The sequence below is a fragment of the Balaenoptera physalus genome, assembly GCF_965194825.1.
Source record: "Balaenoptera physalus genome assembly, chromosome: 14".
Lineage (NCBI taxonomy): Eukaryota > Metazoa > Chordata > Mammalia > Artiodactyla > Balaenopteridae > Balaenoptera > Balaenoptera physalus.
The window spans coordinates 59,965,051-59,979,635 of NC_138893.1; the positions used below are offsets into that span (position 1 = coordinate 59,965,051).

At 40.3% G+C, this 14,585-nt stretch overlaps 1 protein-coding gene across 7 annotated transcripts in view; it reads left to right on the forward strand.

Annotated features, from left to right (window-relative positions):
* The window catches only part of SLC16A12 (solute carrier family 16 member 12), a 98,464-nt gene that overhangs the window by 24,233 nt on the left and 59,646 nt on the right, over positions 1 to 14,585 (forward strand). For 5 of the 7 annotated variants that reach the window (XM_082423779.1, XM_082423784.1, XM_082423785.1 and 2 more), the window contains one exon: positions 8,928 to 8,991. The exons of 1 other annotated variant lie outside the window; for it this stretch is intronic. The gene's annotated coding sequence lies outside the window, so the exon portion shown is untranslated. Of the gene's footprint in view, positions 1 to 6,663; positions 8,992 to 14,585 lie in introns of those variants that run through there. One more of the 7 variants, XM_082423780.1, reaches the window with a different exon arrangement.

The window sequence follows — 14,585 nt, forward strand, 5'->3', positions numbered from 1 at the left end:
CTCAGGTTAATGGGATTTTACAGGGACCTTTTATAATTCTAAGTAGGAATGGCATAACAACCATGGATTAGATGGCACTACATTAATTGTTTGTGAGTTTTCTTTTATGCTGAAGCACATTTTGACCACCTTATTTTAAAATCTTTCTCAAATAAAACAAGGTTATGTTTATGTAATGAGGCTAGTCAAGGAACTACCACTTTAGTGAGGTATATTTAATGTCAAAGGAAAATAATGTAAAAAAAAAAAAAAGGTAGAAGTCAGTTATGTGAGAAACAAATCATTTGGTAGGTTATCATTTATTAAGATTTGTTATAGAAAGAGAGTGTTGCTTCATCGTCCTTCATGCCTGCTGTTTTGAATGACATGGGGCTGCTTTTGAGAACGTTCATCAGAGAGAAATGAACTAAGCACGTGTCTGGTTTGACAGGATCCTTAGTACCAAATAGGAACCCCCTGACCTGACCTCTGCTTGTGGTTTTGACCTTGGGTAGAGCACATGTTTCCTGCAAGCTTTGCCCGTCACTGTCGCTCCTCATCTTTTCAATCATTGATGAAGGGATAAGAGAAAGCTGACTGCTGGCTTCTTTGGACAGATGGAGGCCTAAGTGATACAAAGTCAGGGACTTCTTTGTCCTCTGCCAAATTAATACTTACAAGCGTTGTGTTGGTCTCAGTCTGTGGCAGCCAGTGTGATTTGACAGCTGGAAACTTAAATACATACTCCTTATGGAAGTGGTATCAACTGTATCGATGCCCGGCGGATGTATGGCCAAGATGACTGATGTTTATTTGCTTCTCTAATCCCAAGGGCTCCAGGCACTTGGCACATTTTGGATAGCTCTCCAGTGTGAGGCTCTGCAATGCTGCAAACTCCTGGGCAAGCGGCTTAATTCTGCTCAGGAGTGTTGCCCACCAGCTGGTGAATGCCAGTGGCCTCTAGTTCGCAGCTGGACCAGGAATATTTCTGGGAGCGTCACTCTGGCCGGAATTCCAGCCTCAAATGGTGGTTGTGCAGGCTGTGTACTCCCTACACCGCCCTAACTGAAGCAGGGCTTTCAAGCAGTTGAGGGTCTGGGCCGTGTGAGTAGCCAGCCTAAGTAACTGAAATGCAAAGCAACACGGTAAGGATCACGTTGTCTTCAATTAATTTTTCAATTTCAATAAATGTTTGTTTACTCAGGACCTGTTATATGTTAGGTATGTTCTAGGTGCTGGGAATCCAGCAGTAAATAAGACAGGCAAGATTGCCTCCCTCCGGTGCTTTGTGACCACCTAGAGGGGTGGGATAGGGAGGGTGGGAGGAAGAAGCAAGAGGGAAGAGATATGGGGACATATGTATATGTATAGCTGATTCAGTTTGTTATACAGCAGAAACTAACACACCATTGTGAAACAATTATACTCCAATAGAGATGTTAAAAAAAAAAAAGATTCCCTCCCTCATAGAGCTTATGGTTTTGTAGTGAAGACAAACACTAAACAAATTAATGAATGAGACAGCTTCAAATAGTGATAACTGTGCTACGAAGAAAATGAAACAGTCTAATTTAGAGGTTGTGGGGACAGGGGGTGTCATGCAGTGTTATGGTGGGGAAGGGCTCTCTTAGAAAGAGGCATTTGACCTGAGGTCTGAATGACAAGAAAGAGCCATTTTTGTCAAGGCCATGGGGGTGGAGGGGTATTCCAGGGAAGCAAGAGCAAGTGCAAAGGCCCTGAGGCAGAAATGAGTTTAGCATGTTCAGAGAACAGACAGAAGACGTGGGAAGCTGCTTCAGCATGACTGAGGGGACGAGTGGTAAGAGGTGACATTTGAAGGTACGAAGCTGGTCCTTCAAGGCCTTGTATGTTATAAGGAGGATAGGTGGTATTCTCAGGGCAATGGAGAAACCACTGGAGTGTTTTAAGGAGGGGAGTGAGGTGGTCCGATAAATAGTGCCACCTTCCATCCAACTGGACATTTATGGTCCAATATAAAAAGCCCTCCAAACTGTGGCACTGTGCCTGCTGTAAGAATGCTCTTGAGGGTGTTAGTCTTACATCACACTGTTTTCCCTATGAGGGATTGAGGAGAGATACTGTAGCGGCTAAAAGTCACTCTGTCTGAATTCCAGCCTCAAATGGAATTTGTGGGGACTCTGGAGCCAGCACTCGAGGCAGGGTTTAAACACCTGTGTGACCTTTGGTGAGTCATTCATTAGTTTCTGTGTGCTTCCATTTCCCCATCTTTACAATGGCACTAGCAGTTTTAGCACTCACTTGGGTCATCATAGAAAAGATTAAATGAATGGTGCCCCGGCATATGGTAGGCACTATGTAAGCACACTATTATTACTGTTAGGAAAAATTGTCTGGCTTTAGTTCAGCTGGTTTGTCATTACCTTATAGACATTACAAATCATGTATCTGGCTGGGTTTTCCTTTATTGGCTATATCTAGAAATTTTAAGGCCAACTTTTGTGGCCTCCCCATAGGAAGTGGATTGATTTTACCTGAATTAACATTCTCCTTTGTTCCATTTTATACAATGTTCCAGATGTTTTGTAGATATTTTACGTATTATGTGTATTTGATAAAAATGTGGTAGATCATACATAGTTTTACAAATTATTTTGTTCACATAACTGTAACTATATACCTGGAACAACTCTCCTTGTCAGGAATTACACTTCAGCCAGTCGTATGTAAATGAGAGCTCATAGCTAATGTAATTAATCTCAGTCAATTGAACTAGAAATATCACTATATTTTTACTGGGTGTAACAGTAGTACTTGTTTCTTATTAAATTTTCAAATAGTACAGAAGTAGATAAAATAAAAATTGTACTTACTTTTAGCTTTATCTTATATAGCCTGTGTGCCCTTATAATTTACAATTTGGGGGGAATAAATATGTAGTTCACATGCATACATAAAATATAATTCTGACCTCAATAGGAAAATGTTAGTTTATATCTTACTAGAAAGGGTCTTCTTTTTTATTTTAATAAATTTATTTTATTTATTTATTTATTTATTTTGGCTGCGTTGGGTCTTCATTGCTGCGCGCAGGCTTTCTCTAGTTGCAGCAAGCGGGGGCTACTCCTTGTTGCAGTGTGCAGGCTTCTCATTGCGGTGGCTTCTCTTTGTTGCAGAGCACGGGCTCTAGGCACACGGGCTTCAGTAGCTGTGGCACGTGGGCTCAGTAGTTGTGGCTCATGGGCTCTAGAGCGCAGGCTCAGTAGTTGTGGCACACAGGCTTCGTTGCTCCGCGGCATGTGGGATCTTCCCAGACCAGGGCTCGTACCCGTGTCGCCTGCATTGGCAGGCGGATTCTTAACCACTGTGACACCAGGGAAGTCCCGAAAGGGTCTTCAGAGAAACATGCTCTTAATGAAATCATTTTGGGTTTTCCTTCTCTTTCTCTCTCTGTTCTTTTTTTTTTTTTTAAATTGGGGTACAGTTGTTTTACAATGCTGTGTTAGTTTCTACTGTGCAGTGAAGTGGAGTTCCCTGTGCTATACAGCAGGTTCTCATCAGTTATCTATTTTATACATATTAGTTAGTGTATATACGTCAACCCCAATCTCCCAATTCATCCCACCCCTCTTCTCCCCCCTTGGTGTCCATACGTTTGTTCTCTACGTCTATGTCTCTATTTCTGCCTTGCAAACGGGTTCATCTGTACCATTTTTCTAGATTCCACATATATGCATTAATATACGATATTGGTTTTTCTCTTTCTGACTTACTTCACTCTGTATGACAGTCTCTAGGTCCATCCACGTCTCTACAAATGACCCAGTTTCATTCCGTTTTATGGCTGAGTAATAATCCATTGTATATATGTACCACAACTTCTTTATCCATGCGTCTGTCAATGGGTCTTTCTCTTTCCGATGTCTACACACTTCTAATCCTTCAATCAGTAGCTGTACACAGGGTAGCAATAGCATGCAATAGGATGTGTGCTAGATTAGGAGTCAGGAGATCCAAATTTAACTCCATTCTGCCTCTAACCAGCTGTGTGCATGTAGGGAAACTTTGGTTCCTGAGACCCTAATTCAGCGCTCTTTTCTCCGCACCATGTGGAATTTTCCCCCTGTGCTTTCCAGTTACCCCTATTCACCATTATACTTTTCTACCTCTGCTGAAAAGACCTGGTCTTTGAGTTTTCAGAAAATTTTTTTAAAATATTTATTTATTTTATTTATTTATTTTCCTTATTTTTTTTGGCTGCGTCGGGTCTTAGTTGTGGCACACGGGATCTTTGTTGAGACATGCAGGATCTTTTCGTTACAGCACGCGGTCTGCTCGGGTTTCTCTGTAGTTGCAGCACACGGGCTTCTCTCTAGTTGTGCCTTGTGGGTTTTCTTTCTCTAGTCGTGGCACATGGGCTCCAGAGTGTGTGGGCTCTGCAGTTTGTGGCACGCGGGCCCTCTCATCGAGGCACGCAAGCTCAGTAGTTGTGGCGTGTGGGCTTAGTTGCCCTGTGGCATGTGGGATCTTAGTTCCCCGACCAGGGATCCAGCCTGCCTCCCCTGCGTTGGAAGGGGGATTCTTTACCACTGGACCACCAAGGAAGCCCCAGAGTTTCCAGAAATTTGATACAAAAAAATGCAATATACTGTAGTTCGATTTAAGAATAATATACATTTCTTATTGCTATGAATACTATATGTTAACTTCTGAATTTCCTGTTTCTACCTGTATTCTTTAAGAATAAATAAATAAAACCAAAGAAGCTTGATATTTTCCTTGACCCATGGGGAAAGTGTTTATCAACAGGGCGCATGACCAAACACATTAATTCTGAGCAGACACAGCGCGTGGATACTCTTTAACTAAAGTGCAGATTGGAGGTAGAGGCACGCAAGCCTCCTCTCCCTTAGTTTCGCTCCCTCCCCAGCTCACAAAGTGTCAGAACTTCCTGAGGATTCAGTGCTCAACCTCCCTGACATGCAGCTGCAACCATAAAAGGAGTTTACTTCCTGTCCAGCAGGTAGAAGGGAGTTGTAAGCTTTAGAACCATGCTTTTCTCAGCTCTTTCTGAATCCCTGGGCTCCATGCAGGTGGGTCAGGCTGTAATTTATACTTTTTTTTTTTGTTTCAGAACACTTTTTTCATTGTAATGGATTGATCGTAACCCCTCGTTTCCAGTTCAGTATCAAAGTGGACCCATGCACAGTCCCTCTTCTCTTGTATTTTATGTTATTTACTTATTTATATTATTTATTTATAATATTTTATTCCTTTTGCCCATTTATCCATGCTCAATCCCACTCTTTTTTTCTGTATATACATTTTTTTCTTTCAAATATCTTAATGCCACCAATCAGGTTAAAGACAGTTCCTAAATTTCTTGCCACTTGCGTAATAAATCCTGAAATCACTAAGAAAACTTTTGCTTAGAGTTGATCATATCCTTTTGCTTTTAACTGTCAGAGTCTTGTTGGTGTCAGAGTGCTGTTGGTGCCCTCATCATTGCCAGCTACCCTCACTTTACAAAGTTGGTTCAACCAGAGAGCTCTCTGAAGGACCCTTCATGAAGACGGAGGGAGAATAGAACAATTCACAGAGTTCTGTGAAAGTATTTGAGGGAGCTAGTCCCTTCTGGCCCTAGAACGTTGCTTACTGATGTTCTGACTTGGCTGCTGTGAGAAGGACTGATCTGGAGACCACAAGTTAAAAAACCAGAGGGGCTAGTTACGTTTTCAAAGTGTTTTGCTCTTTTTTTTCTTCTATGTAACTCCACCTAGATTAAGAAATAGAACATTGCCAATATCTTAGAAGACACTCCGCCTCCAGCCCCACTTCTTGTGCGCTGGATCTCCTTGATTACGTTTCCTTCCCCCAACCTGGTAACCACTGTCCTATGTTTTGTGGACTTCGCTTTTGTATGTCTCTAAATAATACAAGTTAGTTTTATAAAATTTTATAAAATTTTTGAGGATGGAATACCACTGTTCATATTACTTTGGGACTTGTTCCTTTCACTTATTATTAGGTTTCTGAGATTCATCTTTATAGGTGCATGTAGCTGTGGTTCTTTCATTTTAATTGCAACATGGTATTCCTTTGTTCGAATTACTAATACTGATAGACATTTGGGCTTTTCCAGTTTGGGGTTTTTACCAGAGATGCCTGCATAAACACTCTCATACATGTGCTCTCATACATTTGTATATGCATTTCTGTTGTTATACACTTAGGAGAGGTCATGTGGAAATCCTGTCTTTAACTTTATTAGATAATGCCAAGTTGTTTTCCACAATATTTGTACCAATTTACACTTCCATCAATAGTGTACGAGAGTTCTCATTGCTCTGCATTCTTGCCAACGCTTGGTATCGCCAAACTTTTAACATTTTTTGTTAATGTGATGCATGTATGGTGGTATCTCATTGTGTGTGTGTGTGTGTGTGTGTGTGTGTGTGTGTGTGTCTGTGTTTAATTAATAGACTTTATTTCTTAGAGCAGTTTTAGGTTTACAAAAAAATTGAAGAGAAGGTATAGAGTTTCCATATACTCTTTCTCGCCCCTCCATGATTTCCCCTATTATTAACATCTTTCATTGGTGTGGAATATTTGATACAATTGATGAACCAGTACTGATACATTATTATTATGATTATGATTAACTAAAGTTCATAGCTTACATTAGGGCTCACACCTATCTTGCAAATAAAGTTGAGCATCTTTTCATGTACTCATTGGCCATTGGATTTCCATTTGTGTGGATTGCCTGTCCAGGTCCTTTTTCTATTGGATTGTCCTATTAATCATATTGATTAATAGGGGTGTCTTTTATATTCTTGATAGGAACCCTTTGTAGGTTATATATGTTGTAGATATATTCTTCCACTTTCTGTCTTGTCTTTTTACTCTTTTAATCATATCTTTTGATGAACACAAGTTATTAATTTTAATGCAGTCAAATATATCAGGGTTCTTCCCATCATGATTAAGGACTTTTTGAGCTCTGTTTTAGAATTCTTTCCCTACCTCCAGCTCATGAAGATATTATATTCTTAAAGCTTAATCATTTTGTTTTTCATATTTTGTTGTATAATACACCTGAAATTGATTTTTGTAAATGGTGTGAGATTGGGAGCTGTGGGGTTTTTCATTAATTTTGTTGGACACTCAAATGTGGAACATGTTTCTGTAGTGTTTCTTTCATCATGTATTTCTTCCTGTTTCCTCTGTTTTGGGGATACCTATTACTTATTGTATTCCTTCCCTGTTGGCTTAGGTTTCAGCGTTCTCTGTTTGGCTAAGTCCTATACCATCTGTTCATTTACTTCCCAGCTTCCAATATTTGGTTCACATTTCTTATCTGCTATCATCATCTTTCCTGCTCTCTTTATCTTTGTGGCTTATTTCTTTTTTATTCCTTTACCATCAGTGGCATTTTAGGAGACAGCAGAGATAAATGTGTGTGTTCAATCTATAATAAATCGGAGTCTGAATGTACCACAATTTATCCAGCTGATTCCCTGCAAATAGGAACTTATTTCAATGTGTTTGCAGTTATAAATAATGCTAATGCACCCTTATCCAAACATATCTGAGCATATATGACAGATTCCTAAATAAATGTAGAAGTATTGGGTCAGAAGTTAAGTTCATTTAAACTTTTGATAGATGTTGCAAAATATCACTCCAGAAAATTGAACCAATTAATACTCCTATCAACAGTGTGAGATAGAACATATGTCTTTGTTAATGAACTAGCTATATATCCTCTTTGATCCTTGGCTGATTGATTTCTTTGTTGGATTTAAAACATTTGCTTTATTTAATAATCCTGGCAGACTTTCACATAAGATAACTGAAAAACTTGATCCTAAATATCGCTGTATCACAGTTCTTCAAGAAAAGAAAAAATAGTCTGTGGGTGATTGAATTAGTCTACCAACAGGAATGGAGCCAGGATGGTTACTTGGATTTTCTTTATTTCTACTGTGTTCCTGTGGCTCACAATACTTCAATTTCCTAGGCTTCCAGAACTTTTAGCATTAGAGGAACTGAAGATTGATTTGGTACTAGTCTGCTTTGACAAAATTACTTTAGTGAGAACCCTTCATTTATCTGCTGTATGTTATAAACTCATTCTCCCGACCCTCCTGCTTCTGATTACTGCTGACTCATCTGATTATTTGAGCATCTGGGCAAAAAGAGATAAAAATGTGTTTGTTTAGGCCTATAAAACACTGGTAGGATAACTTTGAGAGATGGGGAGCCAAGCTGAGGAGCTGAAAAGAGCTACGGATGGAGGATTTGACAGCTTTGAGTTTGCATCCTGGTTTAGCCACATATTACTGCATGATCTGGGACAATAACATAAGCTCTGAGCCATATGTATAAGACCAGAATAACAATGCTTCAAAAAATTAGTCAGGAGCTTGGGTGCAAGTGACAGAAATCAAATTCAGCTTGACTAAAAGCAAAAAGCTAATTCATTTATTCACTGAACAGAGAGTTCCAAGGGTAGGATTTAGTTATAGCTGATTCAGATGTTGATACAATTTCAGAACTATGTATTTCTCTCACTCCTTCTCTTTCCTGGGTTGACTTCATTTTAGGTGGGGTCTCTCCCAGTGGAGACAAAAATGGCCACCAGCAGCTCTATGTATCCATTCTATGACTTGGAATCCCATGCAAAGAAGGCACTTCTTCCCAGTTGTTCCAGCAAATGCTGCAAGGCTGACTCTTACTGGTCTAGTTTGGTTCATAAGTCTCTGAATGAATCACTGTGCCTCTAACTGGCCAGGCCTTTCCAGGAGCACATAGGTTTCCAAAGCACATGATCTGAGAATGGGTAAGATGCCCAATGGAAAACTGACATGCTGCTGCCTCAACGATATGGCCTGGATGCTGGGCAGAAAAAAAAAAAAAAAAAAAAAGCAAGAGATGACCATTACTTTCTCTGTTTTGCTCCCTAGATCATCTGTGGCTTAAATACAGTAATATTTGTGGATAGAAAGTCCATTGCACTATACAACAAATGTAAGTTATTCTTTTTCTTTTATTTTATGGATACTCAACCATTACTAAGTAGTGCAGACTTACTAAAATAAATTATTTATAGATAATTTTTGCAAATCCTTTTAGGCATGGCTGGGTTGTTCCCATTCTTGTGCCTAAACTGCTCTTGTCTCAGGCCATGGAAGATAAAGGATAACTTCAAGGGAAGATCAATAATAACCTTTAGTGGATAATCTATATACATTTATCATCATCTTTATAGAGTCTTATTTAAAGTGCCTTGGTCAATGAAGTAATAATCGTGATGGATGATTCTATCTTAGTATATGATGGTTATGGTCAATTAAGATATGTGCAGCTTTAAAACATTAAAATTGACCTTTTGTTTGTTTGTAAGTGTGACACCATGAACAGATGAAGCCAGTAGGAGGACATGGATATCATGTTAGCCCCAAAGTGTGATGGCATCTTCCAAATATTCCCTCTTTCTCTGGGTAACCTATTTTGATATTATCCATGAATTGGTCTAAACTTCTCTTGACTCCATTCATACTTCAATTGGTATTGCCTCTGGAGATGAGTTCCATAAAATTTTTATAGGTCACAGTGATATACTTCCTCTTGTGTGTATGATATTGAACAGGCATCCCTTGTGGGATGTAATAAAACTGCAACTTTTTTTTTTTCCAATCTCTCATTTCCTCTTTAAAACTTGTTCAGTGGAGAATAGCCCACCGCTATCTCTGGGTGAAAACGTGTTCGGGTCCTATGGCTTTCTATTCATTCTTGGTCACTTCAAGTCACACAGTCTCAATTCAGAAATTAGAATATCTAACCCATGCACATAACAAAAATGTAGAATTTAATCTAATGTCAAGTCTTACCTTCTCCCCAGGTAGCACCACTATGAAGTTGGCTGTTTGTAGAGGGAGAGGCAGGCATCATCCTTCCTTCTTTTCCAGCCTAAAGTTTCCTTTCTCCCAACTTGTTGTAAAAAATTTTTTTAACTCCTCTAGGGCTTGGCTCAGTAGGAGAGGAGATTAGGAAACTAGGGTACAATCTTACTTGGAATGTACACTCTTTATCTAGGGGATGATTTCATCTTTATTCTATTCTATTCTATTCTATTCTATTCTATTCTATTCTATTCTATTCTATTATTACTTTATTTTTTCATTCATACTTTCTAGGCCCAGCCCCTGTGAGGCATATAATACTTCTCCTCTGGCTGGTTCCATCCCCCTCAGCTCTTGGTCCTCTGGTGGTTATGGACACTTGCCTTCCTTAGAGAACCATTTCCCCTGCCCGGAGGCCCTCTTGGGTGGGACTATAATGGCTCCAGGCAGCTTTCCCCCCGCCACCCCCACCCCCCCCCCCCCCCCCCCCCCCGTGGCGAAGTCTGTAACTGGCCTGTGGGAAACTTTCCTGCATCCCTGGAGTCTCCATGGGGGAGGGGACATGCAGTTACTATTCCAGGGAGGGTGCAATTCTCCTTTGTGCCAGGGTCAACGCCATTTGCCAGCCTTTCTTCTGATCCCCTGGGCCTGGAGTCCCCTCCACTGAGTTTTCAAACAGAGTCCCAACTAGGCCCTGATTTCCTCCTTTTTCTAAGCTTGAGGTGGGGTGGGGGCATCCCCCATCTCTGAAGAAATTGTCTTAAAATAATCCTCTTTTAAACTCCATTCTCCCAGCCCTTTTCTATTTTCAAAGCTAGGCGAGGAGCCCAAGAGCTGTGAAATGAGATTTTTTGGTGTAAATTCTGAAGATGGTCATCTGGCCCATCACAATAGAATTTCATATTCATTTTATCTCATTATTTCAGTTGAAAGTTGAACTGAACATTCTTGAGTTATAGTAAAAATATATGTATGTTTGATCTTTGTCTATGGCTACTGACAAGGCACCCTGAAAACCCTTGGGATTTCCTCAGTGACTGGAGTGTCTTTTGTTATTCATAAGCAGCACCTTTGGAGCACACCTGAGTTTATGCTAATGAAGTAATGGGGGGGCGGGGCTTGATAGCCTCAGGGCGGGCTGGTCTCCAGAAGGACTAAGTGATTAGAGGGGTGGAGCTTTCAGCCCTACTCCCTGATCTCCTGGGAGAGGAAAGAAGTGGGGCTGGAGATTTAGCTCTATAAAGGGGCTGCCACAACTAAGACCCGGTGCAACCAGATAAATAAATGTTAATAAAAATAAAAACATAAAAGACAAACATTTAAAAAAAAAAACGGTCTTGAACAAGAGCTTCAGAAATCTTGTAGGTTGGTGAACTTGACATCCACTTGCTGGGAGGGTGGCACACACTAACTCCACTGGCAGAAGCTCCCAACTCAGGACCCTTCCGGACCTCGCCCCACGTACCTTTCTATCTGGCTGTTCCTTTGTATCTTTTATAATAAACCAGTAAATGTAACTAAAGTGTTTTCTGGAGTTCTGTGAGCCATTCTATCAAGTTTTATAACCTGAGGGTGGGCTGGTGGAAACCCCAGTTTCTAGTTGGTCAGCCAGAGGTACAGGTGCCCTAGGACCTGAGACTGGCGGGGGCAGTCTTGTGGGCTGAGCCCTGTAACTTGTGGGATTCGATGCCAACTCCAGGATGATAGTGTCAGAAATGAACTGAATTGTTGGACATGCAGGTGGTAGAGGATTGTTGGAATATTTGAGAATCAGAGAATACTGTTTAACACCAGGCTTCAGGTGTTGCCAGCAAGTTCTGAGATTTGTTGCTAGTCTAGGTTCACCAGATTTACTCATCAGGATTTTGTAATCTTCAAGCCCATCGCCCTTTGATCTACTTCTCTGCCTACTGAAGAAACACCCTACATTTTAATTCCTTTTCATATGAAGACACTTCATATCTTGAGACACATTAGTCATCTATCTCTGACTCTTCTGAGATTGTTATATATGTATTTTTTATTTGCAAGTGAACAGAATTATATGTAGCATTATGGATACTGATGTTTGGTACAAGGGGAATTATATTTTTCAGTTTATTCCACTTTCTCTTTGATGATGACCTGCAATTATATTGAGTTTTATGATTATAGAAGGACATTGGACTGATATCTTTAGGGATGAGTCAACAATAACTTTTATACCTTTTTTTCATCATATCTGAAATAACAGACCTTATTATATATTCACAGGTATAAATACATGTAGTAGAATATTGTTTCAAAAGTATAGTGTGAAATAGATATCCAAATGATATTATCCTCTTAAAAGTATCCTTAGGAATTTTTAAGGTCAAGCTATCATTGTTCATGATATTTTAAAGCCTCATTTTCTGAAACTACTTTAAACTTTTAGCTTATTCTTTTGAATATCCTCAATAATGGCTGATCTCCAGGAAGGTGAATATAATTTTTGGAAACATCAAAGGTCATTGGGAACCAAGTCTGGTGTGCATTATTGATTATCAAATTAAGCAGTACTGTTGGGGTCAAACTACTACCTCTACAAAATGGTGAGCATGGATTCCTTATTTAAATAACCTGGCTTTGAAAGCAATACCAGGAGTAATTTCAAAGGCTTTTTCACTATATAATGCCATTATAATATACCCACATTTTCTAGAGATTATTATTTAAAAGTAAAGAGTTTAATCACCCTTTCTTTCTTCTCAAAAGACACCTTTCAAGAGGCCATACAATAGCTTGTGCTAACAGGGATGTAAGCCACTCCCTAGTCACTTTCCTGACACGTCAGTTCCCATTTTGACTCTTGTTGTATCAGAGCTTCTACTTATCCTAATATTGTGCAGAGTAAGCTCAACCAGCTCTTGATATCTCTGGGTATAGTTTGTATCTTAGTTCACCGTGAGCTTTCTGCATCCTGGTCATCGTTCCTCCCAACTTCTTTTACAGAGGGAGGTGGTCCTTTGAAAATCCCCCAAACTGCTGAGGGAAAAAGCATCTTTAGATGTCTAAAGCATCCTTTGGTGGGGAACTGTCCCCGTTGTTGGTTTGTTGCTACTGCTGCTATCCCAGGCACAGGCATTGCAATGACCCAACTAACGAAAGCCAGCTTATTTTCAAAGCCTAACTGAACCCATCCCATAGCCTGCCAATTTGGGGGTGAAGGTTTGGTTCCCAAGCCCTTATAAGCACTTTTATAGACATAGCATTAATTCAGAAAGGAAAGTGAAATTCTGCTGTGCAAAATTGTGGTACCATGATGCCGAGCTGCACCGATGCTGAAGAGCAAGTACCCAGATGCCTTTCTGAATGACTGTAATTAATGTTTGTAACTCCCTGAGCACAAGGCCTGGCCCACAGGTAAATGCTGGAAAAGTGGCTGCTGATGTGATGGTGATATTCATCTATGGAATTAAAATGTTGAGTAGTCTTTTTGCCACACCATCCTGGGCATTGCCTTTAAACACCCAATTGGTCAGTCAGATGTTATTTCCCATTAGAGGAGCCTTGTTGCCTTTCCCCAGGATGGCTGTGCTCGCTCAGAGGAATCTGACCCTTTGTACAGATCCCACAGAGCCCAGGCCTCCTTCCCAGCCAGCTGTGAAAAGGTTCCTGGTGGCCATCCACCAGTGTCTGAAGCACTTCCCGTTGGCAGTGAAAGGGTATGCGTTTCATCCCATAGATCCAAATTTCATCTTTGAGTGTCTCTTGACCTGCAGGGGTCGATTCAGTACCAGGAAGCCACACACACCTCTTCTGGAACATTGTGTATCCACTGTTTTCGGATCTAAGACCTTTGACCTGCTGACTACAAAAGCAGCTTTTCCTCAGGGAATCACATTATCCATGTTAGAAAGCAAGGGAGAAAAAAGAGAAACAAGGCATTGAGGAGGCCTCAGTTTTAATAACATTCATTTCCTTTTCTCTTTTTGTTTCTAGACTTATTTCTCTTACATGTCACCGTTGCATAATTGACATGTGTGTTCGACTCTCTTGTTTGTTTTTTCTTCCCCAGAAAGATTTATTGGTGCTTTTTATGAATCCTAAATCTCCTTCCTTGACTGAGGTGAAGGGGAAGGCCATTTCTCAGTCTTTGTGGACTTTAAAAAAAATTTTTTTTTTGAAATAAGTAAGCCATATGAGGCTTTTACATACAACCTCAGACCCTTCTCAGTGCCAAGCAGTGAGATCGCTGCCCACCCACCCTGCATCTTCCCTGGAGTACAGAATGGGGTACCAAGGAGCTTATTGATTAAAAACTCTTTTGGCTGATTGCCATGAATGCTAGAGATTTCTGTCTCTGCTTTAGTTTATTTCACATATTGGGAAAATGCTGTTCGTTGCTTTTTTTTTTTCTTTTTCTTTACTGAGAGGGCAATGTTTTTACCAAGGAGAGATGGCTTGCTAAGGGAGTATACATTCCCAAACGTGCTTTTCTTCTTTTATCCATTCAAAGGATGAATTAGGCCTAGAACAGTCACTGATATGCAGGCCTGTATTACAGTTGTATAGTCTGATGCCTCTTTCAAAGCTGTTTCCACTGAGATTAATTTCTTTCATTTCCCCCGCACACACCTGCTGATCTAGTCAGACCACTCTCCTTTCTGCACGGAAACACACCATGCTTATGGCTGCTTCTGTGCCCTGACTCATGTTTTTTCCTCTCACCTACATTGTTCTTCATTTTTCCCTCTG